Raw genomic sequence first — 27,101 nt, 5'->3', positions numbered from 1 at the left:
TCTCTTGTCCACTTTGTCTCTCCTTGTCCCTCTCTCTCTAAGACTTGCCCCCTTTCTCTCTCGCCCCTTTCCTTGCACCTCTCTGTCTCTCTCTCTCTCTCTCGCCTCTGACTCTCATTATCTCTTCCCCTGTTTCTCTCTCCCTCCCTCACCCTATCTCTCTCTTGCCCCCTGCTCTCTCTCTCTCTCTCTCTCTCTCTGCTCCTTCACTCTCTCTCCCAGTTCTATCACTCTTGATCCCCCTCCCTCGGTGTCTCTCTCCCCACCTCCCTCCGTTTCTCTCTGACTGAACCTCTCTCCTTTCTGTCCCTCTCTTCCACTCTCTCTGACACACTCTGTCTCCCTGGTCCTTCCTCTCCCTCTGACCCAGGGACTGGGGGTTGGTGGTGAGTCTGCGTGTGGAGGGTGGGGGTGAGATGTGGAAAGTGGGAGGTGGGGAAGATGGGCTAGAGATAGAATTGCGGGATGGAGACAGAGACGGCAGGAGAGAGAGGGGGAGAGTGAGGGAGAAAGGATAGTGGAGGCAGGTGGAGAAACCGGGGTTGGGGGCTGTCTGAGAGGGGACGAGAGAGAGTGAATGGGAGAGGTGGTTAGAAAGAGACAGTGTGCAGAGAGAGAGGGAGAGAGATGCTGAGAAAGAAGTAGGGGAGAGGGAATGGGGACGCCAGGTTGGATTGGAGGGACACAGGGAGTTAGACCCAGGTCCTGAGCTCAGGGTGCTATTTCTAGCCCATCTTCCCCACCTCCCACTTTCCACATCTCACCCTCACCCTGAGGACCAGGACTTGGGGCTGAGTCTGTCTCTCTCCAGCTCAGCTTCTCCAACACAAAGACACACAACAACATCGGTCACTCTGCTGCTCGGCACGCTTTAATCAACATTTTTATTATTTACAAATGGAAATGATGGATACAGTCAGTGGGATTGTGCCTTTTCTTACCGTCCCCTGAGTTGTGAAAAACATTGAAATGTGTCCCTGTAACCACCCCTGTGGGATAAGGATGGGCAAGCCAGCGCTACCCTCAGTCTGTTACCATAGCGACAGGCTGCTCCATCACTGAAACACTGAACTGAAATGAGAAAATCCCGGATGGATTGATTAATGAGGGAATTTGATGGATGGATGGATTTGGGTGAAGGGATATTTCAGCACATTCTTCAGCTGCTGCCTGAACTTAGTCTGGGTCACGGCATAAATCGCGGTGTTTGTGCAGCAACTGAGGAGCTGCAGCATGAAGCCCAATTCCTGCACAAACCAATCGAGATACACAGACTTATACCCAAAATCATACATCCGGGCCCATATAGAAAACAGCATGAACGTTGACCATAACAGGATGAAATTGGCCGAGATCACAAACAGTAAAATAATGGATTTTTTTCGGTTTCTCATTTCAGTGTCAGACTGAGCGGCCCCATTGGTGTGAGCGCGGAGTCTCCTGCGGGCTCTGCTGGTCACTACAATGTGTCTGACGGTGAGAACATTGAGCAGCAGAATCAGGAGAAATGGGACACACGGGGTTAGAATATGGTGGAGGAACTCGATTGTGACCCAGACACTGTTTTTTTGAACAGCGACTGGTACATCACAAAACCAGGGGACGTTCTCCAGCCAATACCGAGCCGTGAGCATAAAATACCAGGAAATGTTCTTTGTACCGCTCAGCACAGTCACTGCTCCCAGAGCCACAGCCGCCGTTTTCTCACTGCAATATTTACTTTTCAGCTTCTGGCAACAAATGGCCACAAACCGATCAAAGGTGAAAGTGACGGTGAACCAGACCGAGCAGTCAGTGGCTGCATAAAGCAGGACGGCGTGGATATTACACACGGGGACGGAGTACAGGAAATAAAAGTGTTCCCGATAAACAGTGGGAATGTGTCTCAGGATCAGGTCGAGGATAATGACCAGGAGATCCGCCGCTGCCATGGCCCCCAGGTAACGTCTGACACATGGAGACAATCCACAATCTTTATAAAGCAGGACGTAGATGGTCACTACGTTAACTGTGAGGAAGGAAAACAAAACCATTATCCATCAGCCTGGAGGCAAAGGGACCCGTTTGATCGGGGACCCAGTGAGATTTTTAAATCTGTCCCTGTATTCAGGGATTTATTAAAATAATTGGAGCTGGAATAACAAATGGGAAGGTCGGAATTACTGACAAAAATGTGACATTAGATTAGATTAGGTTAGATTACTTACAGTGTGGAAACAGGCCCTTCGGCCCAACAAGTCCACACCGACCCGCTGAAGCGCAACCCACCCATACCCTACATTTACCGCTTTAACCTAACACTACAGGCAATTTAGCATGGCCAATTCACCTGACCCGCACATCTTTGGACTATGGGAGGAAACCGGAGCACCCGGAGGAAACCCACGCCGACACAGGGAGAATGTGCAAACTCCACACAGTCAGTCGCCTGAGTCGGGAATTGAACCCGGGTCTCTGGCGCTGTGAGGCAGCAGATATAAACTACAAGAAACCCTCCCTCCCCAACCACACACAGACACATCCATAAGGACAGATGGTTTCTAGAACATTCCCACACATTCGGTCACTCGAGAGCAAACACAGTTAACTCATTCCCAGGTCCTAATACGGAGGGTGAAAATGTTGCTATCCTGAAGGATTCTGTCCCAGTTTCCTGAAGACAAACGGAGTTTGGTAATTTCCGTATTTTGGTTTAAATTGTGGTCGCTCCTGTGTCGTGGAGAAATGTAAACGCAGGGAAAACGTATTCACCCTTTTAGTTGCCTGAGGGGCCTTCGGAACTGTGTCTCCTTCTCCCTGGAATGGGATCTCTTCCCTCGGGATCTTATCGTTTGTTCAATTCACTGACGTCCGGCCGTTCACAAACTATATCAGGGACAGAACGTTCCGGGAAATGTCAGTTGGAATGTCAGGGACAGAACGTTCCGGGGAATGTCAGTTATAGAATGTCGGTGACAGAACGTTCCGGGAGTGTCAGTTAGAGAATGTCAGGGACAGAATGTTCCGGGGAGTGTCAGATATAGAATGACGGGGACAGAATGTTCCGGGGAGTGTCAGTTATAGAATGTCAGGGACAGAATGTTTTGGGGAGTGTCAGTTATAGAATGTCAGGGACAGAATGTTCCGGGAAGTGTCAGATATAGAATGTCAGGGACAGAATGTTCCGGGGAGTGTCAGATATAGAATGTCAGGGACAGAATGTTCCGGGGAGTGTCAGTTATAGAATGTCAGGGACAGAATGTTCCGGGGAGTGTCAGTTATGGAATGTCAGGAACAGAATGTTCCGGGGAGTGTCAGTTATAGAATGTCAGGCACAGAATGTTCCGGGGAGTGTCAGTTATGGAATTTAAGGAACAGAATGTTCCGGGGAGTGTCAGATATAGAATGTCAGGGACAGAATGTTCCGGGGAGTGTCAGTTATAGAATGTCAGGGACAGAATGTTCCGGGGAGTGTCAGTTATAGAATGTCAGGGACAGAATGTTCCGGGGAGTGTCAGTTATGGAATGTCAGGAACAGAATGTTCCGGGGAGTGTCAGATATAGAATGTCAGGGACAGAATGTTCCGGGGAGTGTCAGTTATAGAATGTCAGGGACAGAATGTTCCGGGGAGTGTCAGTTATAGAATGTCAGGGACAGAATATTCCGGGGAATGTCAGTTATGGAATGTCAGGGTCAGAGTATTCCGGGGAGTGCCAGTTATAGAATGTCGGGGCCAGAATGTTCCGGGATCTCCTTGACCTGTCCATCACCTTTCCACTCCTATCCACCCCACCAACATGTACTGTGCAGCACCGGGAGCTGCACTGCCCATATCATTGCATTATCTATCAACCTCAACCAGATAGTCTGACCAGCACAGCAACCTGTGCAGTGACCACCCGTGAATTAATCTGTAACCCATGAACAGTTACCCTTCCTCCCAGCAGGTAGGACTGTGTACCCTACACCAGTGCATTGATCTGTAAACCAGGAGCAGTGACCCACCCAGCATGTAGGACTGTGTACACCACCCCAGTGCATTGATCTGTAACCCAGGAGCAGTTACCTTCCCAGCATGTAGAGCGGTGTACATCACCCCAGTGCATTGATCTGTAAACCAGGAGCAGTTACCCTCCCAGCATGTAGGACTGTGTACACCACCCCAGTGCATTGATCTGTAACCCAGGAGCAGTTGCCCTCCCAGCATGTAGAGCGGTGTACATCACCCCAGTGCATTGATCTGTAAACCAGGAGCAGTTACCCTCCCAGCATGTAGGACTGTGTACACCACCCCAGTGCATTGCTCAGTAACACTGTGTTAGATCACTGCATAGCATGGGGAAACATGCAGCCTATGCTGGAAGTGACAGGATGTGTAGCTCCTATCCATTTACAGCTCCATATCCACATTGTGCCATGACAAGGGATTGCTGTGGGTGTGAACATCACTGCCAGAGAGAGATGGCAGGGGAATCAGTTTAAATATCACCACATGGGAGGGTTTTGGGATGTAGACAGAGAGGGGGAGACTGAGAGACAGTGTCATGGAAGGATGTGTTCCCAGGTTTCAGGGTGCTAAAATGAACACTAAGATGAACATTTGTTCTGCATCTTTGTAACTGGAATTGGTTTCAACAGAATCTATGACTCAGTGGGCAAATGCTAACAATAATTTATCTTTGTCTGATTTTCCTTGAGTGTGACAGAGGAGTTGTCTGCACGAGGATGAGCTAGTTTCCTGGTGCTATCGTATCGAACTTACCTCATTAACTACCCACCACATGGTGTCCCTCTCATTCAATACCTGTCCTATACTCCCACGCATCTTGGCTGGAGGTACTCACCATCGCTTGGATGCCCCTGGATATTCGGTGATCCCTGACACCGGTGCCATCTTTAAAAGGCCAATGCGCACATATTTGAGCTTTCTCCATTAGGGGCTGCCCTGCAGTTTACCCCGAACATGGCAGATAAGGGGCAATTACACAACGGTTTGTCGACAGGGGCACGGAGCTCCGAGTAGATGGGCGAATGCAGAGGGGGACCACTCTCTTCCCAAAGGAGGCCACACCAGCAGACCCACCGAGCATGATCTGAGATCCCCACCCAGCTCAGTGCAGTATCTGCGGTCTGAGGAAATGCCCAGCAATACAGGACAAGCACCAATAACCTTTCCCGCTCTGTCAGGATACAGCTCACCGTATTCTCTCTGCTCTCTCACACTCTCTATCTGTTATAGCACCCAACCCCGAACAAGGCTCATGCTCCACCACTCTCATTGCCGCATTCAGCACCTTCTCTCTCTCTCTCCTCTCTCTCTCCCCATCTCTTTCACCCCTCTACCACTTGCTTCCTTCCTCTCCTTCCCTCCACAACACTCCCTACATTAATAACACTGCATGGATACAACACTGTGGACTGACTCCCTCCGGACACCTCACCATGTCCCCATCCCCCACCTACACCAGCACTAACAGCAGGGTCAGCCACTCCCTCACACCCTCCTTCGCTTCCTTTCTCCCATTCCAGGAGAAAATGCCTGGAATATGACAGAAAATGCCAAGCTGGGTGGTGGAGTGCCCGGTATCCATTCCCTCACCTCCCTCCCCCCGTCATGTGGGGAGGTCACTTGTAGGAGCCGGAGAGGACAGGGGCACCTGGTGTGGAGATTCTGAAACATCCACATCCCACCGACAGAGGAAAGATCAATGTTCAGTGAAGGGTAATTTTCATTTTAAACCCACTGGCAGTTCCGTTTCCCCCAGCACAACTTAGAAGCCGTGGCCCTGATGCTATCTCACTTTTGTGTCGAGCTGGTACAAATGGAATCCCCACGGTCTTGGTGGTCAGGAGGATGGGCTGACAACACATCATCGCCACCACCTACCAGGAAGGGAGCACGGAGGCTCCCTTCTACACCTCCTCCTGTAAACAGTTCAAGCCTGAAACTAATCTGAGAGAGTTACTGCTCTCCCCCTTCTCCTGACATCTTCAACAATCTATGCTCATATACACCCAGCGCCCTCTCCTCCTGCACTCCCTTTATAACGGTACACCCTGGTTTATATTGTCGTTTATTGTCTTTCCGACCAAAGTGCATCGCCTCACACATTAATCCCCAACTGCCTTACACCTGAACACTACATCAACGTGTGATTGTCCTGTTAGAGTTCCACACTGTTCTCCTTAGACTTTACAATTCTTCCAGGTTCGGTGCCATCTACAAACATTGAGATTGTTATAGCCTCACAGTCCCCATGAAACAACTGAAAACCTGCCATTCTCACGAGTGTGAGCAAGTGAAATACTGATATATTCCCACGGACGGAGTCGAATCATGACGTGCCGTCAATGGAGCAACAAAAGTCCTGACACACACCAGACGGAGCGAATGAAATGTTGACAAACCACAGAGCAAGACAAATCCGGATAAGCTCCAAAAATCTATATTCATCAGGGTCTAATGTGATGAAGTTGAAAGTGTGTACTTTACCTTTAAGAGAGAGTGAATGCTGGTCTGAACTAAGAGTTTGCAAGCACCTGTGATATGAGAGGATGGCAGATCCAGAAACAGTATATTGCTATAGAGCTGGAGTCGGGTAAAAAGCAGTTAAGAGAAAGGGAGTCACAGAATTGTGAATAGTTAATGTAAAATGTTCACTTTCAGAGTTAAAAAATAAATTGAAGTTTTTATTTATTCAGTGGAATTTGGGAGTTCTCTGTCACTCATATTTTAACACTTTAAGAGGCGAATTGAGCATTTCTTTATGTTTAGTTTAAATTACCAGATGAGCTTCACGCAGTGTCCTAACAATTGCTGTGTGTGTGTATCTGTGTGTCTCTATGTGGGGCAGGACTGGCAGTCTCTGTGGTGCTTAAAGTGATGTAATGCCACCCTCTGCTGACCTCCACACGCCACTCCACAGGCATTGGCAGAGGGTGAAAACCAACAGGGATACATTCAGAGAGGGGGAGGGAGAGGGCAGCTGCTCACAGCACCATCTAAACTGATGACTTATCGATGGACTGATCTAAATGTCCTTTAAACGTTGTAACTGTCCCTGCTTTCACCACTTCCTCTGGAAGCTCATTCCACACACAAGCCAGATTCTGACTAAAGTAATTACATCTCATGACTTTTGTAAACCTTTCTCCTCTGACTTGAAATATCCCTCAGTCTTGAACCCTTGACTTTAGGGAAAAGACATTGGCCCTTCAGCTATTCTGTACCCCTCATGATTTTGTAAACCTCCGTAACGTCAACCCCTCAATCTCATACTCCCCAGTGAAAAATGGTCCCAGACTATCCAGCCTCCCATTATAGCTCACTCCCTCAATTCCCAACAACATCCAAGTTAATCTCTTCTGAACCTTCGCCAGCTTAATAATATCAAGGTCAGTAATATCAAAATGAATAGTCAAGCTATTTTCTAAGGGTTGGGGAGACCAAAACTAGAGGACATAGGTTGAAAGTGAGTGGGGAAAAATTACATGTGACCTCAGGAGCAACATTTTTGCACAAAGGGTGCTGTGCCTATCAAATGAGCGGGCAGGATGATTCGACTCAGTATTCCAGAAGAGCACTCACCAATGTCCTGTACACCCTGAACATGACATCCAAATTTCGATATTGAAAGGTCTGACCAATGAAGAAAACTGCGCTGAACACCTTCTTAAGCACACTATCTATATGAGATGCAAATTTTAATGAACTTTACCTGACGGCCTAAGTCTCTGTTCTACAACACTGCCACAGGCCCTACGTTTAATTGTATAGGTCCTGCTCTTGTTTGATTTGCCAAATCCAATACCTCACATTAATCCAAATTAAACGTAATCTGCCACCCGTCAGCCCAGTGTGTGATATTATTGCACAGATTTGGTTATCTGGTCCGAGTGAACAGATTGGACTAATGGGTCTGTTTCCGTTCTGCATGACTCTCTGATTCTATAAGAGGAATGAAGAGAAATTCTGAAACGATCTTCCAAGTCACTGGAAGTTTTTCGTGCCGCTAAGTCCACATTGATCCAAGGCTGAGTTAGTTAAACACTTGACAGGGAACTGTGTCAAGGACGATAGGATACAGACGGGAAAGTGGGGCTGAGACCACAACCTGGTCAGCTGCAATATGAGTGCCTGGTGGAGAAAGCTCAAAGTGTCTAATGACCCTTTTTTGCTCCTCAGTCCGATGTTCCTGTGTTCCATTCAGCCCCTCAAACCTGCAAGACAGGAGCAGTTGGAGGCCACTTACTGCTATCACCTGGTGCACAGAAACATGAAGACCATTCAGCCCCTCAGTATTGTCACACACGGTTTGAGATGATTTGGGAAATGTAATTTGAAAACCCAGGCTGGGTATGAAGGAGGCCCCTCATCTCTCTTTACAGAACGTCCCCTCTCTGCAAATTGTTCTTCATTTATTGGTCATGTTGTAGACCCAGATTCACTGAGTATACAGTCCCCATACCTCACCCAGAGATGGCTCAAATCGCTGACTGCAACTTCAATAACTGTCCTACCAAGAAAATAACATTCACTAACTTTCCAATAATAGAATGTGAGAACATCAGAAACAGGGGCAGGACACTCATCCCCCTCAAACCTGCCTTGCCCTTCACTAAGATCATGGCTGATCTGCTCTAGGTCCAACATCCTCTTCAATGTCCAAATCTTCATAGCCTTTAACTCTCTGTCAGGTCACATCCATCTACCCCTTCTTTAAATACATTGTCATCTAGTTCTCCTAACATGATGGAAAAGAGAATTGCTGACATTCAATACCCTCTGTTTGAAATAAGCACCGCCTGCTCCTCGACCATGACCTGTTGCTATGAACATATGATGAGAACACAATGTTTCAGAAGAGGGGATGCTTATTGAAGATTATTCAATGTTCACAACAATGTGCCCCCCGTCAGCTCCTGAACCAATCTGTGTCCACGTGCAGCAAGACCTAAGCAACAATCAGGCTTGTGCTGTAAACGAACATGTAGCATTCATGTAACAGTACTCTGAGATGCTGCTTAATTCCACAGGGAACAGAGGAAGTCATTCAGCAACTCAAGCTCACTTCACAGGAATATGAGGATGCCATTAAGTCCTTTGAAACTACTGAACAAGAAGAGGGATAGCCCATTCAGACCCTCCTGCCTATTACACAGGAAGCAAGGAGTCCATTGATAAGGACTACGCCAGAGCCCCTTAAAAATATTTTGAAGTTACAGTTTAAATTCAACCATTATTTTATTCTAAAGGCAAATATACCAACTGGTTCAGATGTAATATGATTGGTGAAACTACTCGATGTTTCGCAAAACAGTTTATTTGAGCACTATCATTAAAATATAATCAAAGAAAGAGGAAATTAGAATAACAACACGATTCAAAAACTTAACAGAATAGAAGATACAGTCCTATTACTAACTAACTGTACCAATATAGTCATATCCCATAAACAGAACCACTTGGCAAAAAAAAACAAATTCTCACATTCTAACATTTTCCAGTAGGGGGGAAAAACAGTATCCAGTAAAAAAAGGTCAGACAGAGTAGCAGCCAGGAGATAGTCACTGAACTGTGGAGACCCCAATAGTTTCTGATGTTACTGAGAAACCAAAACCTAGAGATCCTAATCTGTGGGAGATGGCCACACCCATTCAGGCTGCGTTAAAATAAATACGAGGCCTCCATCGCTGTTTACTCAGTGGCCTTAACTATCCAGCTTTGTAACGATTGTTCAATCTGTCTCTTAAAAGAAACCAGGACAAAATAACGCCTGAAAGCTACCGTATCATCACACTAGTCAGCACATCGAGCTGTTAATCAGGAACCGAGGTAACCCAGTCAGGCCCTTGGCCCTGTTCAATCGGACAAGGAAGAAGCTATTCAGCCCCTTGAGTCAATGATACAGGAACAAGAGGAGGCCATTGAGCTGCTTGATTCACTTACATTGGATCAACAGACGGACATTCAGCCCCTTGAGTCAGTGACATATGAACAGGAGGAGGCCTTTCTGCCCATGTGTCGCACACAGACAGCAGGAGGTGACCATTCAGCTGCTCAACGCTCTTACAGGGAAGTGAAGAGGGATGTAAAAAGCTTTGTGTGAAATCTCAAGGAGACACCTTCCATCTCCGAGAAGACACCATGGTCTTCTCTTTGTAGGGCGGAAGCTGGTGGGAATGGCTACCTTTTTCAGAAAGAAGGTATTGTGGCTGCTGTTGGGGATTGAGAACAATATGACGTTCAGTGCAGGCTCACACACTGACTGTTTATTAATGTGGGGAAACAATTAGGAAAGCGATACTAGACTGATGAATGGACTCTCTAATTTCACATATTACTGATCATGTTCATGTTGGTCTTGTCTAGTGTACGCCCTTTGCAATGTAACCTGTATGCCTTATTCTGTACAAGTCTATTTCCACCCTATGATCGGCCTGTCCATGCTGACTATGATTTGCCTCCACTAATTATAAATAAAATGTTTCTCTGCACATGACAATAAATCAAACCAATCAAACCTGGGTAAAGTATGGAATTTCTCACCCTGTGAATGTCTTTCCTAGAAATAAATGATTGCAACCAATCCTCAAGTTTCAGTGCAACCATTTCTATTCTCTCATAGCTCTACAGATTAAACAGTCAGTTTCTTCATGCTCATTTCATGATACAACATCTGTGTCTGTTTTAAGGAGATTATTGCTGACAAAGGAGATCAAACCTATAGAGATTGCCGCAAATACTCTCTCAGCAAGGATTCATAACTGGAGGAACATGGCTTCACAGAGATTTTTGAATCAGTAGGCATAGAGAGCAGTAGACATAGTCTGTATAGGTTTCAGTAAAGCCTTTGATTAGGTTCCACATGATAGACTGCTCTGGAAGATTCGATGGCATAGAATGCAGGAGAGCAGGCAAATTGGATACACAATTGCCTTGGTGTTAGTAAGGAGAGGTTAATAGTGGGAGAATGCTTGTAGGGATGGAGGCCTGTAACGTATTTTTATTCACTCTCTGGATGAGGGCCTTGCTGGATAGGTAACATGTATTACCCATTATAATTGCCCACAGGGCAGATAAGAGTCAAGCACATTGTTGTGGGTCTGGAGTCACTTGCAGGTCAGACCACATAAGGATGGAATTTTCCTTTTCTGAAGGATTTTAGTGATCTAGTGGAGAATATCAGGGGTTAGTTATGGGCCCATTACTGTTTGTTATTTCTTATCAATGATAGGAATGAGATTGTAACAAGCATGATGATTAAATTTGCAGATGAGACTAATATATTCAGTATCGTGGACAATGAGGAAGGTTATCATAAAATGCAGCAAGGCCCTGATCAACTGGGGCAGTGGGCCAGAACTGGCAAATGGAGTTTAACATAGATAAGGGTGAGGTCTTGCATTTTGGAAAGTCAAATCAAGATAGGTGCTTCATGATGAATGTGGTAGTGGACAGAGAGACCTTGAAGTTCAGGTTCACGGTTCTCTGAAAGTGGAGTCACAGGTAGATAGAAGGCTTTTGGCACACTGTCAGTCAGGGCACTGAGTATAGAAGTTGGGAAGTTATGTTCTAGATATACAAGGGTTCAGTGAGGCCACACTTGAAGTATTGTGTTCAGTTTTTGTCACTTTGTTTTAGGAAGGATGTTATTAAACTAGAAAGAATGCACAAGAAATTAACAAGGATGTTGCCACAACCCAATGGTCTGAGTGAAAGAGAGAGCTGGGATATTATCAGACTTGTTGTTAAGAGCAGATGAGACTGAATGGGGAAATTATAGAGGTATATAAAATAATGAGGGGCATGGATATGGTGAATGCTCTCAGTCTTTTTCCAAGGTTTGGAGAATCAAGGACGAGAGGACATAAGTTTAAGGTTAGATGGAAGGAGAAAAGCGAACTTGAGGGGCAATGTTTTTACACAGGGTCTGGTACGCAGATGCAAAGAGCTGCCAGCGGACAAATTTGAGGGGTGGGGGGTGGGAAATTAACAACATTTAAAAGGCATTCGGACAAATATATGGGTAGGAAATAACTTGAAGGATATGGACCAAGTGCAAGGAAATGGGTTAGTGTGAATCGACATTTACGACGTGGTGGTCGAACGCCTCTGTTAATTAAAGCAAACACCCATAAAAGCTCACTTTGCCGGGTAATTTGATAACATATGATTGACAAAACTCTGACAAGCAACTATTTAAAGAAAAATAACAATTTAATTTCTTAACTTTAATCGTCATCATCAACAACAACTATTCACAAATACAAGATCCCCTTTTCCTAACTGATGTCTATCTGACTCCAACTCGAAAAGAAAACGCTGTTCCTGTAACCCATGTCTGAAACATTACATTCAATTAATCTCAAGACCACACAAGACCTCCTCCGCTGTCTTCACTCTTCCAGCTGCTGATATCCATGGGTCAACTTCCTTTGTTTTTAACTGCAACTAGGTTTTACATGAAAAGGTATCTTAGAGAGTGTTTTAGGTGGCCAGTTACCTCTCCGGCTCGACAGCAGTTGCTCTGCTGTTCAATAGCAGTTACTCTCCATTGAGTGTTCAAAATGCCAGGCACATATACTCCTCACGACACATTAAATCCTCATAATCTGATTATTTCCACAGGTCAGAACAATGATATTCAACAACAGTCACAATTTAGAAGGGTTTCAAAATATTTGGTGTAGCTAAAACTGGTGCGGTAGTTAATGCTGCCTTTGAATTCTCAAATGCCTGCTGGAATTTTTCAATGCAACAACATTTTCTGTCTTTTTTTAGTAAAACCATCAGCAGTTCCACAACACTGCTAAAGATTTGAACAAACTTCCAATGGAATCCACTCAGTCCCAAAAATCGAAGCTCCTATTTCATCGGGGAATGGTCGAGGAAATTCCTCAAAGACCTTCGTCTTTGTGTTCCATGGGGTCAACCTTCTATGTCCAATGTAATGCTCCAATAACGTCACCTCTGCCTTCGCAAATTCTGCTTTCTTTATGTTGATTTTCAGTTTTCCTTCTTGCAATCGTTCAAGGAGCTCTGCCAACTGTAACATGCGATCTTTCCAGGACTTGCTGAAGATCACCGCATCTAACAGATAAATTGCGTAATTTGTTAATCTGGGCACAACTCTATTCATGAGTCTTTGTAATGTGGCTGGTGCATTATTCATTCCACAGAGCATCACTTTGAATTGATGTGGCCCTTTAAGATGACAAACGCAGAAACGTATTTCACTTTCTCTGATACAGTTGCCTGTCGCCTGCTGGAGTGTTGTTTATCAGAACAGCATTCTCTACTTCCAATCCATGTACAAAAGTGTAAGTCCTCCCATAATGGTTCTGCAAATGTCCTTATACTGCTGCAATGAAAATCAACTGGGTTCATTGCTCCTGCAACAGACAGCTCACTATCCTCTCCCATTCCTCAAGCACGTCCTTGTTAATTAAAGGACTGTGCGTCACATCCTTATTTGATCCCTCACTCTGTAGGGCAAGTAACTAACAGCTGTTCTCCCAGTTCCTTATCTCCGTATTAGTAAGATTACAACATATTAACATGACATACCTGCTATCTTTTTTTAATATCCAGCATCTTTACCAGACCGTTTACCTGACTCTACTTCTTCTCCATTTGGAAGAGGACACTAAACCTGGATTTGAAGGGATTTCCCACGACTGGTGGCACCCCCACGAAAAAAACCCCATCAAATTTCATACTTTGTACCTGCCACTTACTTAATTCTGTGCTCTACCCTCTTCATGTGCTGTTTAGCTAACTCACATATTCTAATCTCTCTCTCACCTCAGATACATATTCCAAGTGTGAAATCTCCGTCTTCGGTCCTGTTAATTTCTCTTTAATTAATTCCAAAAGACCTCACAGGTCATGTCCGAATACTAACTCAAATGGAGTAAATTGAGTAGATCGGGGCATTTCTATTGGCAAACAATTTAGTGGGACACCTTTATCCCAATCATTTGGCCAACCCTGACAGTACGCTATTATCATGGTCTTCAGCGTCTGATGCCAATTTTCCAAGGCTCCATGCGATTCAGGATGGGACGCAAAAGATTTGAAATGCTGTGTACCTAAGCTATCCATGATTTAACTAAACAGCCGAATGGTAAAATGACTCCCTTGGACTGATGGGAACTCTCTGGGTAGCCTGTACTGAGTAAGGAAAGATACGAACCCCGCCACCACCCTTTTTGCTTAATAATCTGCAATGGAATTGCCTCTGGTAATCTGGCAGACACATCCATTATGTTTAGGAAATATTTATTTTCGCTTTTAGTTTAGGAAGAGGGCGTATGCAAATAATCATAACCCACCTGAAAGGTCCGTCGAATGCAAGAATTGGCAACAAAGACTGGTTTTTCGCCCTGCCTGTGGCTTACCTACCATTCGGCATGTATGACACATACAGTAAAGAATAAAAACGTCCTCGTGCATTCCAGCCCTGTAGAAATATATTCGTACATTAGGCTGAATCTTCCAGGTGACCTACTGCAGGTAGTTCATGTGATCCCCATAACACTGCCTGTCTGTATGAAACTGCCAACACAATCTGGTCACCTTTGGCCCATTTCTCCTGTGCAATAACCCGTTGTCTCCATTTTCATTTAGGACTCTATCTTTAAGTTGCTAACTCATGACAATATATTCTGATTCCTTTTCTGAGTATACATCAATTTATGTATATATCTGTTGTACGGCTATTAGCCTTTCAGGACTAAACACCTCTGCCTGATCCTCTGCCTGGTCAGGTTTTTCCTGCACTATTATATGAACAGCGGGCCAGCCAATGAAACTTCTGCTCCTTTGTCTTTCTCTTTATATTTTGCTTCTTGCTGTAACCTATGACAGTGAGATCTTGTTATTACACAGCCTGGAAAATTTCCTCGGTATTTGTCTTTTAACTCATCAATTCCCTGGTCTTCCTTTGACTTCTCCACCACAAAAGGTGTCACTCCCACCTTGGATCCTGCTAAATTGTTCTCAAGAATAAAACGGTATTTCTGAAACTGACGGTCTGTCACCCACTGCTACTTTTAAGTCCCAAATCTTGATTTGGATCTCCAAACCGATCTTACACAGAGGATCACTAAATTTCTGTCCCCATTCCACAAATTATCACTCTCTCAGGTAACATGTCAGAAAAAGTGCAAATACTTTCATCATTTACTTTTAGAGGCTAAGAGAATGTGAGGACTACAGACTCTGGAGATCACTGTTGAAAGGTGTGGCGCTAGAAAAGCACAAAAGGTCAGGCAGCAACCAAGGAGCAGGAGAATGACGTTTCAGGCATAACCACTTCATAAGGCAACTGGGGGATGGGATAAAGAGTTCCGAGAGATACATAGCTGGGTGGGGGAGGAGCTGGGCAGAAGGTAACTTGGAAGACGATAGGTAGATGCAGGTGGGGGGCGATGATGAGAGGTCAGAGGACAGGGTGAAGTGGATAGTAATAGGACAGCTGGGACTCTCCAACTACATGGCATCAACGTCGACTTCACCAATTTCCAATTCTCCCCTCTCCCAATCTCATCCCAGATCCAACCTTTCAACTCAGCATCGCCTTCTTCAACTCTCCTGACAGTCCACCTTCTCCCAATGTCCACTCCACCCTCCTCTCTGACCTATCACGATCATCCACACCTTCATTTTCCGATCGCCTTCTGACTGAACTTCTCCTCAGCCCCACTTCTATTTATCTTTTACACCCCCCCTTTCACCCCCCCCCCCCACTTTCCATACGAAGGGCTTGTGCCTGATATGTCGATGTTCAGATGCTGCCTCACCTGTTGTGCTTTTCCAGGGCCACACGTTTTGAATAATAGAGACTGAGCAGATCCCGTATCTCGCAAAATTATACCTTGTTATCCTTCTCCACCTTTTCTTTCTGAGTAAACTTTCCCCACAGAGGTTAATTCTTTATAGAGATCAGGTAGTAACTTCATACCCGTCCCCTGCCTAAGCTGAGCACTCTCCTGCAGCTCTTCAACTTTTCTAAGGGTTCCTTTACTACTTCCACTAATGCCACTAGCTTAGCCTCTTTTACCACATTTTATTTTTACCCCAGTGCCTTTCTTCAACGACTTGCATTGTGACTTTGTCTATCCCACTTATGGCAGTGAAGACAGCTTTTCCTCGTGCCCTTCTCAAACCACCTGCACTGTAATTCTATGTGTTACACTCCGGTATTGTGAATACACCTGAGTCTTTTCACCTCCTTTCAACACTCTTGGGCTTATTTATTAACCTACATAAACCATTCCCAGTGTGCTCTCAACTTTTTGTTTTGTAGAGTAGGATCTCCCCTTCTCCCAATTTCTATCCCTCACTGGAGGAAGATCCGACCAGAAGCTAAATTGCAACTATGAACCAATGCATATTGACGTGCCATCTCTGCCGTGCTTCTCACTTCTCGAACTTGCTGTTCATTCGCATGAACTCTGATCATCTCTGGAAGTGAGTCTTTAAATTTCTCCAGCAAAATGATCTGTCTTATCTATTTTTAAGGTCTATCAAAATTACTATGTTGAACTCTTTCAAACTCAGTATAAGTCTGACCTGGTTCCATCATTATGTTTCTGAATCGCACTCTATATACTGCTGGCACCAATTCGTAAGCATTCAAAATAGCCTGCTTGACATCTGCATAACCTCTTGAGCCCTCATCTGACAGCGCTGCACCTCCATCACTATCTCTGCTTACCAGCTTAGTCTGAATTAGCATTACCCACAAGTTCTCTGACCACTCCATCTGTCTATCCATTTTTTCAAATGAAATAAAAAAGGCAACCACATTTTTCTTATCAAAATATGGAAATGTTTTCACATATGTTAGTATAGCCCAACCTTCAATTTTAATCTCTATCCTGTTAACTTGACTTTGCTGACTAATTCACAACTCAAGTTCAAATTCTGTCTCTTTTTTCTCTTTCTCTTTCACTTCTACCTCGCTTTCTCTTTCGTATCTCTTTCTTTTTGTCTCAATTTTTAATCTTCTAACTCCAGTTACTGCATTTGAAATCCTTTTTTTCTAACTCAACTGCACTCACTGTCAGTTTCTCCGATACACCAAAGTGCTTAACCAACTCCATTGTAATTTCAGCTTCCCTTTTGTCCCTAGTTAAACCCAATTCTAACCTATTTGCTAATTCTAAACGCTCTTCCTCTATCTTTCTAAACTTTCTTCGCAAATTTGGAATCATTTTCAAGCCCCAGAACCACTTTAGCAATGTTCAGTCCTATTTCTCTCACTTTTCATTTAATCATCCACATGTAACCAAAACTAAACATATTTTTCAGACCTAAGTTTTATTTAAAGATCTCTGAAAATAATTGTCAAGAGTAGGAAGTTGCTGAGATCTTATGTACCCCTAATCTGTTCACTTCTGTCATAATCCTGAATGACAAGCCCTTAAACTGTTATGACATCGATGTCAAACCCCTCTGTTAATAAAAACCAAACATCAAAAAACTTACCTCGCCTAGTAATCTATTAAAACATGAGTGACAGAGAACTCCCAAATTCCACCATTCAACGAAAAATAACAATATAATTTAGGAACACGAATAGTGAACATCAAACAACAACTATTCACATGTACAAGACAATCTTTTCTTAACTACCTATGATCTGACTACAACTCCAAACATATGCTGTTCCATTAACCCACTTATTGAACGTTACATTAACTTAGTCTCAACATCGCACAGTCTGTCTTTCCGCTGTCTTCAGTCTTCCAGCTGCTGATCTCCCTGGGTCACCTTCTTTCTGTTTTATTTTAAAGTAAATCAGGTATATTGGAAATAATTTTTTTTCTAAGTTGAGACCAAAATGTTAGCTGTCCAGTTGGCTTTCCCATTAATTTTCAAAATACCAGGTTTATATATTCCCCATGACATATTCAATTCTCATTGTTTGATTGGTTTCCAGATGTTAAAACAATAAAGTTTAGCTTCCAGTGGTTTCTGGTATCATAGACATCATTCAAATTAATTGGTTACATTTGAAAGTAATTATTGGCATTGCAACAGTCGCAGCACTCTCTCTAATGGATGTGATAGATTAGGGGACATTCTTCTTTCTGGCTAGGTATGTTAGATATCTACCCCATTTATCACCATACTCAAATAATCTCTGTTTCGCAAGGGAGACTTCCCTAATTGATGTCTGGGTGAGCCCAGCATTCAAACTAGCTCTGAGGGCTGTAATCTGCTGCGACTTGGTTACAGACGGTCTGGCAAGGTCTGCTGTTTCAGCTGTCCTCTGGCAAGCCTCTAGCACATGCAGCTGCTCTGCTTTGTGCCACTTCTGGGTCACCGAGTAAGAAATAATCAAACTCCTCGCATAGGCCTTGGCAGTCTCTGAGACCACCGACGTATGACAAGCCGTACCCAAATTAATATCCCGAAAATTTTTAAATTCCGCTGAAAAATATTCAGTAAATTTGCTATCCTTCAGGAAGAAAGGATCCATGTGCCAGTGCCGTGAGTTTGTCCCATCGCCGCCGACCCTTACCTCCATGTACACTGCTGCATGATCAGAAATGACTATCTTCCAAATTCTGCAGGACAGCATCAAATTCAAAAAGGTCAACAGGGCAAATAAAATGCCAATCCTCGAAAAGCACTTCCGTGGCTGAGAGAAAAAAGGTGAAGCCCCTCTCCTCAGGGTGGGGACAACTCCACACACCCAACATGCCCAGCTCCCTGTTCAGGTACACCAACTGCCTGGATTGAGGGGACGTACTCGCAAGACCCCGAGGCATCATGTCCACTTCGGGGTTAATAAGTCGGTTACAGTCTCCGCCTATTTCTGTATCACGTGCCCAAGAGCCAGCAACCCGGAAAGGGTATCTGTTAAAAATTTGAGGTACTGTGCTGGGCGCAGGATACATTCAAATTCCCATACATATCTCCAAGTATTAAAGCTTTACGAATCATAAACCACCCACATTCATTCTTAATTTGATCTCACAGTTGAAATGGAAGATTCTTCTTGATGAGTTAGTAACCCTTCTGCTTTACGAATTAAAGGATGAGAAAAAAACACACGTCTGAACACTGAGACAGAGCGGTGAGGAGAGAAGGAGGAGTGAAGTGAGGGCTGCCGGCAACGTAAGGGCTTAATTTATATTTGGGCAGTGGCTAAACTTGAGATACTACACGTGTAGCATCACATTCCCGCCCCCCTCCTCTAACCGACTCAGTAAGGTTAGGCTTTTATTTTTTTCTTTATCTTTCTTTTTCATATTTTTAAGTGCGTTGTTTGGATGTAGTTAGTTAATATAAAGCTATGCTTACCATAGCAGGGGACTCAGACCGTGGCACGTGCCTCTTGATTGAAGTGGGAGCTTAGGAACGTGTCTGACATTCCTGACTCTTTCACCTGCAAGATGTGTGTCCAGCTGCAGCTCTCGTTTGACCGCATGACGGCTCTGGAGCTGCGGATGGAATCACAGTGGAGCATGCGTGATACTGAGGAGGTAGTGAGCAGCACGTTTCGTGAACTGGTCACACTGCAGTTTAGGATTGCTGAGGGACATAGTGAATGGGTGACCAAAAGGCATAAAAGGAGTAGGAAGGCAGTGCAGGTGTCCATTGCGGCCATCTCCCTCTAAAACAGATATACCATTTTGGATACTGTTGGGGAAGATGGCTCAACAGGGAGGGCAGCAGTTGCCAGGATCATGGCACCGTGTCGGGTGAAGGTCGGGAAAAAGGCTCATACGGCCATGGTCATAGGGAATTCGATAGTAAGGGGAATAGATAGGATGTTCTGTGGCTGAAAACAGGACTCCCAGATGGTCTGTTGCCTCCAAGGTGCTCAGGTCAGGGATGTCACTGATTGGCTGCAGAGCATTCTAAAAGGGGAGGGCGAACAGCCAGTTGTCTTGGTGCATATAAGCACCAACAATATAAGTAGGAAACGATATGAGGTCCTGAAAGAAGAATTCAGAGAGCTAGGAGAGAATATAAAGGGTAGTGATTTCGGGAATACTACCAGTGCCACGTGAAAAATGAAAGAATAGGCAGGACGAACACGTAGCTTGAGGGATGGTGGAGGAGGGAGGGATTCAAATTTGTTGGAGATTGGGACGGGTTCTGGGGAAGGTGGGACTATTACAAAATGGACGGTCTACATCTGAACCAGACAGGAACCAACGTCCTTGGAAGAGCTTTTGATCCTACTGTTGGGGAGTTTGTAAACTAATGCGGCAGAGGGCTGGGAACCAGTCTAGATTGAAGACTGTAAGAATTGTGAAGATGGCATTAATAAAGGGAAGGGTGGGCAGAGAGCGGATGAGCGCAAATTTCTGGTGGCATGAACTGCATCTACTTTCATGCAAGGAGTATAGTGTGTAAGGCAGATGAACTTAGGGCTTGGATTGGTGCCTGGGAGTATGACATTTTTGCAATCACAGAGACTTGGTTGAAGGAAGGGCATGATGATTGACAATGAAATGTTTCAGGATATAAACGCTTCAGACAGGACAGAGAGGGAAGCAAAAGTGTGGGGGTGGAGTTGCATTGCTGGTCAGGGATGATTTCACGGCTATGCTAAAGGAGCACACTTTGGAGGTCTTGGGGAGTGAGGCATTATGGGTGGAGCTGAGAAATAAGAAGGGCGCAGTTACATTGCTGGGTCTGTATTACAGGCCTCCCAACAGTGAGCGTGAGGTAGAAGAACAAAGATGCCAACAGATTATGGAAAGATGTAGAGGCAATGGGGGAGTGGTGATGGGAGACTTTAATTTTCACAACATTGACTGGGATATACTTAACGTCTGGATGGGGTAGAATTTGGAAGAATTCCAGGCGAGTTTTCTAGTGCAGGATGTCAATAGTCCGACAAGGGAGGGGCCATATTGGACCTGGTACTGGGGAACGAGCCAGGACAGGTGGTAGACGTTGCGGTGGGGGATTTCTTTGGGAACAGTGACCACAACTCTGTAAGTTTTAGAATAATCGTAGATAAAGTAGAAAGTGGTCCTAAGGGAAGAGTACTAAAATGGGCCAAGGCCAATTATATCAAAATTAGGCTGGAACTCGGAAATGTGGATTGGACACAGCAACTTGAAGGGAAGTCCACATTTGAGATGCGGGAGGCTTTCAAAGATAGGTCAAAGATAGTGCAGGATAGGCATTTCCCGTTGATGGCAAAGGATAGGAGGGGCAAGATTAATGAACCGTGGATGACAGGAGAAATTGTACGACTAGCTAAGAGGAAAAAGGAAGCATACATAAGGTCTAGGCAGCTAAGAACAGAACGGGCCCTGGAGTAATATCAGAAGAATAGGACAAGTCTTAAACAAGGAATCAAGCGGGCTAAAAGGGGTCATGGAATAGCATTAGCGAGCAGAATTTAGAAGAATTCCACAGCGGTGTATTCTTATATAAGAAGGAAGCAAATAACTAAAGAAATGATTGGTCCACTAAAGGATAACAAAGGAAGGCTGTATATCGAACCTGGGAGAATGGGTGAGATTCTGACTGATTACTTTGCATCAGTGTTCACTGAGGAGAGGGGCATGATGAATGTTGAGATTAGATATCGAAGTTTGATTAGTCTGGATCACGTTGACATAAATAGGGAAGATGTATTGGGTAGTCTACATGTTATTACCATGGACAAATCCCCAGGATTGGATGTGATCTATCGCAGGGTGCTGAGGGAGGCGAGAGAGGAAATATCCCTGACAGATACCTTTATGGCATCCTTAAATACAGGTGTGGTGCCAGAGGACTGGGGGGTTGCTCATTTTGTCCCCGTGTACGAGGAGGGTAGTAGCAATATTCCAGGTAACTACAGACCAGTGAGCCTGACTCGGTGGTAGGAAAGTTGCTGTAGAGCGTACTGAGGGATCGCATCTATTTATATTTAGAAAAGAATGGGCTTATCAGTGATAGGCAACATGGTTTTGCGCGGGGGAGATCGTGCCTTATCAACGTAATTGCGTTATTTGAGGAAGTGACCAATTTGATAGATGAAGGAAGGGCTGTTTATGTCATATACATGGACTTCAGTAAAGTGTTTGATAAGGTTCTCCATGGTAGACTAATGGAGAAATTGAAGTCATATGGTGTGCACGTTGTTCTAGCTAGATGGATAAAGAACTGGTTGAGCAGCAGGAGACAGAGAGTAGTAGTTGAAGGGAGTTTCTCGCAATGGAGAAAAGTGACCAGTGATGTTCCACAGGGGTCAGTGTTGGGGCCACTGTTGTTTGTAATATACATAGATTATCTGGAAGAGGGCGCTGTTGGTATGATCAGCAAGTTTTCAGATGACACGAAGATTGGTGGAGTAGCAGAAAGCAAAAGGGAATGTCAAAGAATACAGTAGGATATAGATAAACTGAAAAATGTGTTGCTGGAAAAGCGCAGCTGGTCAGGCAGCATCCAAGGAGCAGGACAATCGCCGTTTCGGGCATAAGCCCTTCTTCAGGAATCGAAGATATTCCCGAAACGTCGATTCTCCTGCTCTTTGGATGCTGGCTGACCTACTGTGCTTTTCCAGCAACACATTTTGCAGCTCTGATCTCCACCATCTGCAGTCCTCACTTTCTCCTTTCTGATATAGATAGACTGGAGAGTTCAGCAGAAAAGTGGCAGATGGATTTCACTGCAGACAAATGTGAGTGTTTGCATTTAGGCAAGAGTAATTCTAGAGCAAATTATACAATGAATGAACGAGCCTTTGGAAAAGTTGATGAGCAGAGAGATCTGGGAGTGCAAGTCCATTGTACCCTAAAGGTTTCTGCACAGGTCAATAAGGCATATAGTATGCTTGTCTTCATTGGACGGGGTATTGAGTATAACAGTTGACAAGACATTGGTTCGGCCGCATTTAGAATATTGTGTACAGTTCTGGTCGCCACATTACCATAATGATATGGACCCTTTGGAGAGGGCGCAGAGAAGGTTTATGAGGATGTTGCCTGGTATGGAAGGTGCGAGCTATGAAGAAAGTTTGAGTAGGTAAGGTTAATTAGAAATAAGGAGATTCATTGGTGACCTGATTGAGCTTTATAAAATTATGAAGGGTCTAGAAAGGGTGGATAGAGACAAGCTTTTTCCCAGGGTGAAGTATTCAATAACAAGAGGTCACACTTTCAAGGTGAGAGGTGGAAAGTTTAAGCGGGATACACGCGGTGAGTACTTCGCACAGAGGGTGGTGGGCGTTTGGAACGCGTTGCCAGCAGAGTTGGTAGAGGCAGGCATGCTAGATTCATTTAAGATGCATCTAGACAGATACATGAGTAAGTGGGGAGAAGAGGGATACAGATGCTTCGGAATTAACCAACATGTTTAGACAATACATTTGGATCGGCTCCAACATTTGTTGGAACACAAATGAGAAATTCTCAAAGTGCTGTTCAAGTGGAAATTCCCTTCCCCAGAGGATTGTAGTGCCTAGATGTTTGCATTTATGGATAACATGATGTTCATGGCAGGATCACGCACCAGTTGAACTGTATTAATGTTGGGAAAGTTTATTCAAAAGCCTGAACCTCTACCTCTCTCTCTCTTTCTCGCGCTCTCTGTCTCTCTCTCCCCTCTCTTTCTCTCTCTGCCTCAGTTGAAATAGGGAGTGGGGGTGGTTGGGTGGAACGTTCTGAGAAGCTCTTAAACTATCGAGAATCATGTAATCTGAGTGGAAAAAAGCTACGGAACTTATCACTGTATCAGGGTCTGTTTAGAACATCTTGAGTGATTGTCCATCCCCCTTAAGGTTCAATGCAATCACCTCTTATTCTCTCACTGAGCTTCATTCACTGCTCATGGTGCCATCATCCTAGCGATTAGTCTGGTGAAACTTGAGAGAAAGTAATTCCACAGTACCCCAAATACTGGCTCAACAACGCTCTCACGGATTGTCAAATAACATATTTTCTCTCATTTAGACATCACCACTTATTTCATGTGCCACAAAAAGTAATTTCTTCTCTATGCACGACGTTTGACATGGAATTTATAAGTCCCTTACATGTGTACGTCAGCATTAATAAAGCCAGCACCAGAGACACCTATGGAGATGTGCACCACTCTCGGAGACAATTTTAGTGAGATTGAATACACCTAAAATAGGGGATGCACACGTACCTGAATGGAAACGAGATGTAGGAATATAGAAAGCAGGCTGAGAAAAGGAGCTATCTTTACCTTTATTCTTCTCTCACAGTATGTATGAAGCCCTGGTCAGGGCAGCATATTATGCAGATCTTGAACTGAGTGGCTGGTTCAGCTGTTCAACAGTACCATAAAGAGTTAATCGCATAGCTATGGTTTTGTAGTGTCACAACACAGGATAAATTTTCCTTATAATTAAAACCAGCAACAGAGAAAAGATTTCTCCCATGCAGTAATCTGTGATAATTCTAGAGTCCAAATCTATTTAAAGTAAAAGATAACAACTTTATTTCTTAAAGTATAACAGAGAATAATAAACGAACGACTATTTACAACTTCTTCCTCTAACCTGCCTTTTACCTTCCCCCTCCACAATATTAGCCCAATAAGACTCCTAATTAAGATTTACAAAACAAAACTGCTTATCTCAAAACCAGGAAGCTTTCGGTTCTTCGACCATATTCCTGTCTTCTTTTCTTCTTGGGGAATCTGCTTCACCAGTTACTAATCAATAAAGGTAACTATAGGAGAGTTATTTTTCAGGCAGTCTTTGTATGCTGGTAGCTTGGCAGTTCACCTCTCATTTGTTCAATTTTCCATGGTCTTGTACCGCCAAACTATTGGATTATATCATTGGCTGTTAAGATTGTCAATATAAGAAATTGAAACTTGGTTGGAGGTGGGTGTTTTGGGGTATAATTTAAAATAATTTGCTGAATTTGTTTCGAGACAATGAGCTAATCGGGTTGTTCAACCAAATGTTACATTATATCTATTTTTCAGAACTCTTGGTGCTTTCAGGTAGTTATTGTTGGTTTTTAATTCTCTCAAAGGTAAGTACATCCACGTGTTCATCACAGAAGTCACACGGAAACCTGTGGAGGGAATCATGACACATTGACTTCCCTAAAGGCCTTGAGGCAAGCAGATTGGTTTTTATAACAAATGATAATGGTTGCTTTTGAACTCCCCAATTTCCTTTGTGAGATACCAACAGGCCATTAATCTGTGGCTCTAGATTATGAGTCAGTGGCTTGACCATCATAACCTGTCTTTCCTTATGTGCAGAGAACAAGTTAAACATTCTCAATAGCAATTATTTTGTGACGGACATGTGATTACAAGGAACGTGAAACTGTTGCATCTGGATTGAACAACGATACAAATGGTTTATTCAGATATTGCACTGAGACTGAGGACGAGACTGGGATATCATGATGGTGGTATTGGACAGAATTGGCGAGTGTGGAGGACATGGAGATGTAAATCTGTGAAGGACAAAATTGATTAAGGAGTTTGAAAAGAGTCTGGTTCCTTCACGCACATCAGTGAATAATTTATAAATCTTATTTTGATAGTTATAACATATAAGGAAATGAATTTTAATTGGAACTGAAGATATTGACTTGCACTTTCCAAAATGTCCATATAATAAGCAGAAATTCAGTTCAACCCGGTTTTGTAGACCAATTAATGACTTACCAGGAAGACCAACTATCGCGAGAATGGGACAGTATTCACCTTGAATAATCCAAAGGATATCCTAGATCCGATATGCTAATAATATCCAAGGCTGACAAAGCCAGTAAACACCCCCAGATAAACTCCTGCCCATTGTTGGAAAATTCCAGTCTAATGTTCTCAGGTTCTGATCCATGGTTGGAATATTCCAGTCTAATGTTCTCAAATTCTGATCGATTGTTGGAACATTGCAGTCTAATGTTCTCCGATTCTGATCCATTGTTGGAACATTCCAATCCATGGTCCTCAGATATGAACAATTATTGCAACGTTGCTGTCTAATGTTCTCAGATTCTGATCTCTCCTCCCCTCTCTCTCGAGCTGCTGATCCCTGTTAGTGCTGTCAGCGATGTTCCTGCTCACACTATGGGATAACACATTGAACAGAGCCCATTTATCTGTCACTGATGGAAACTCTCTCCTGTGATAATTAGGATCCACCGAGATGGGCATTAATCACAGTCATAGAACAAATAGTTCCATTTAAGCCCTTTGAGTTCAATATTGATTTTATTAAAATTCAAAAGAACTTTTAAAATTTACTCATTTACCTTGGGATATGTGGGGGTGGTTGAGGGAAGGAATATTAGAGATGGTAGGTTGATTGCGTGTAATCATTCAATCTGCCTTGGATATGGGAGTAATGTCAAAGGATTGTCAGAACATAAACAGGTTTTTCCGTTTATAAATGAAAACGTACAGTCTGCAACTACTGATCAGTGATTTTCATGTCAGTAAAATATGGAGAGAACTTTTCTAGTCCATAATCTGACAGGCAAATGTGCCTACAAATGCATGAGTTATAACAGACAAATGGCATAGATATGTTAACAGAGAATATGTTGTGACACACAACTCAGATGGTTTGTCGAGAATCAGAGAGGGCAGGTGAGGGTCATGCTGTTAATGTTGTCGATGTCCATCAACTGTGATTAAGTACCATGCACTGGTTTTCAATTTCAGTGTGATTGTGATATTGGGGACATGGTTGCAGAGACTGGAGGGAGGGAACATGATATTTCCCAGTCATCAGTATGGGGATGTTACTCTTTATAAATCGTAAGAAGATCAAATTCCAGGATACATCTCCAATGAGGAATGAGGAGAGTCAATATTAACCATACGACCAGAAGACATTGGAGCAGAGTTTTGGCCATTCAACCCATTGAGCCTGCTCTGCCATTCAATGATGGCTGTTGAGCTTCCCAACCACATTCTTCTGCTTTCTATCTGTAACCCTTCATCCCCTTTACAATCAAGAACCTATCTGTCTTGCTCTTAAATACACTCAATTACCTGGCCTCGACAGCCTTCTGAAGCAGTGAATTTCCTAGATTCACCACTCTCTGGCTGAAGAGGTTTGTCTTTATCTGTGTTTGAAAAGATCTTCTCTTTACTCTGTCCCTTCGGGTCCTAGTCTCCCCTCCATTGGAAATATCTTCCCAAAATTCA

At 43.9% G+C, this 27,101-nt stretch overlaps 1 pseudogene; it reads right to left on the bottom strand.

The window, feature by feature from the left end:
* Positions 1-859: 859 nt before the first annotated feature.
* Positions 860-25,743, bottom strand: LOC148137488 (putative G protein-coupled receptor 139; annotated as a pseudogene).
* Between the last annotated feature and the right edge of the window lie 1,358 nt (positions 25,744-27,101).

This window comes from Chiloscyllium plagiosum, unplaced genomic scaffold (genome assembly GCF_037043375.1).
Source record: "Chiloscyllium plagiosum isolate Xiang-an unplaced genomic scaffold, Cpla_swu_hap1 HiC_scaffold_43, whole genome shotgun sequence".
In the NCBI taxonomy this organism is placed as follows: Eukaryota; Metazoa; Chordata; class Chondrichthyes; order Orectolobiformes; family Hemiscylliidae; genus Chiloscyllium; species Chiloscyllium plagiosum.
This window is presented reverse-complemented; position numbering and strand designations above follow the sequence as displayed.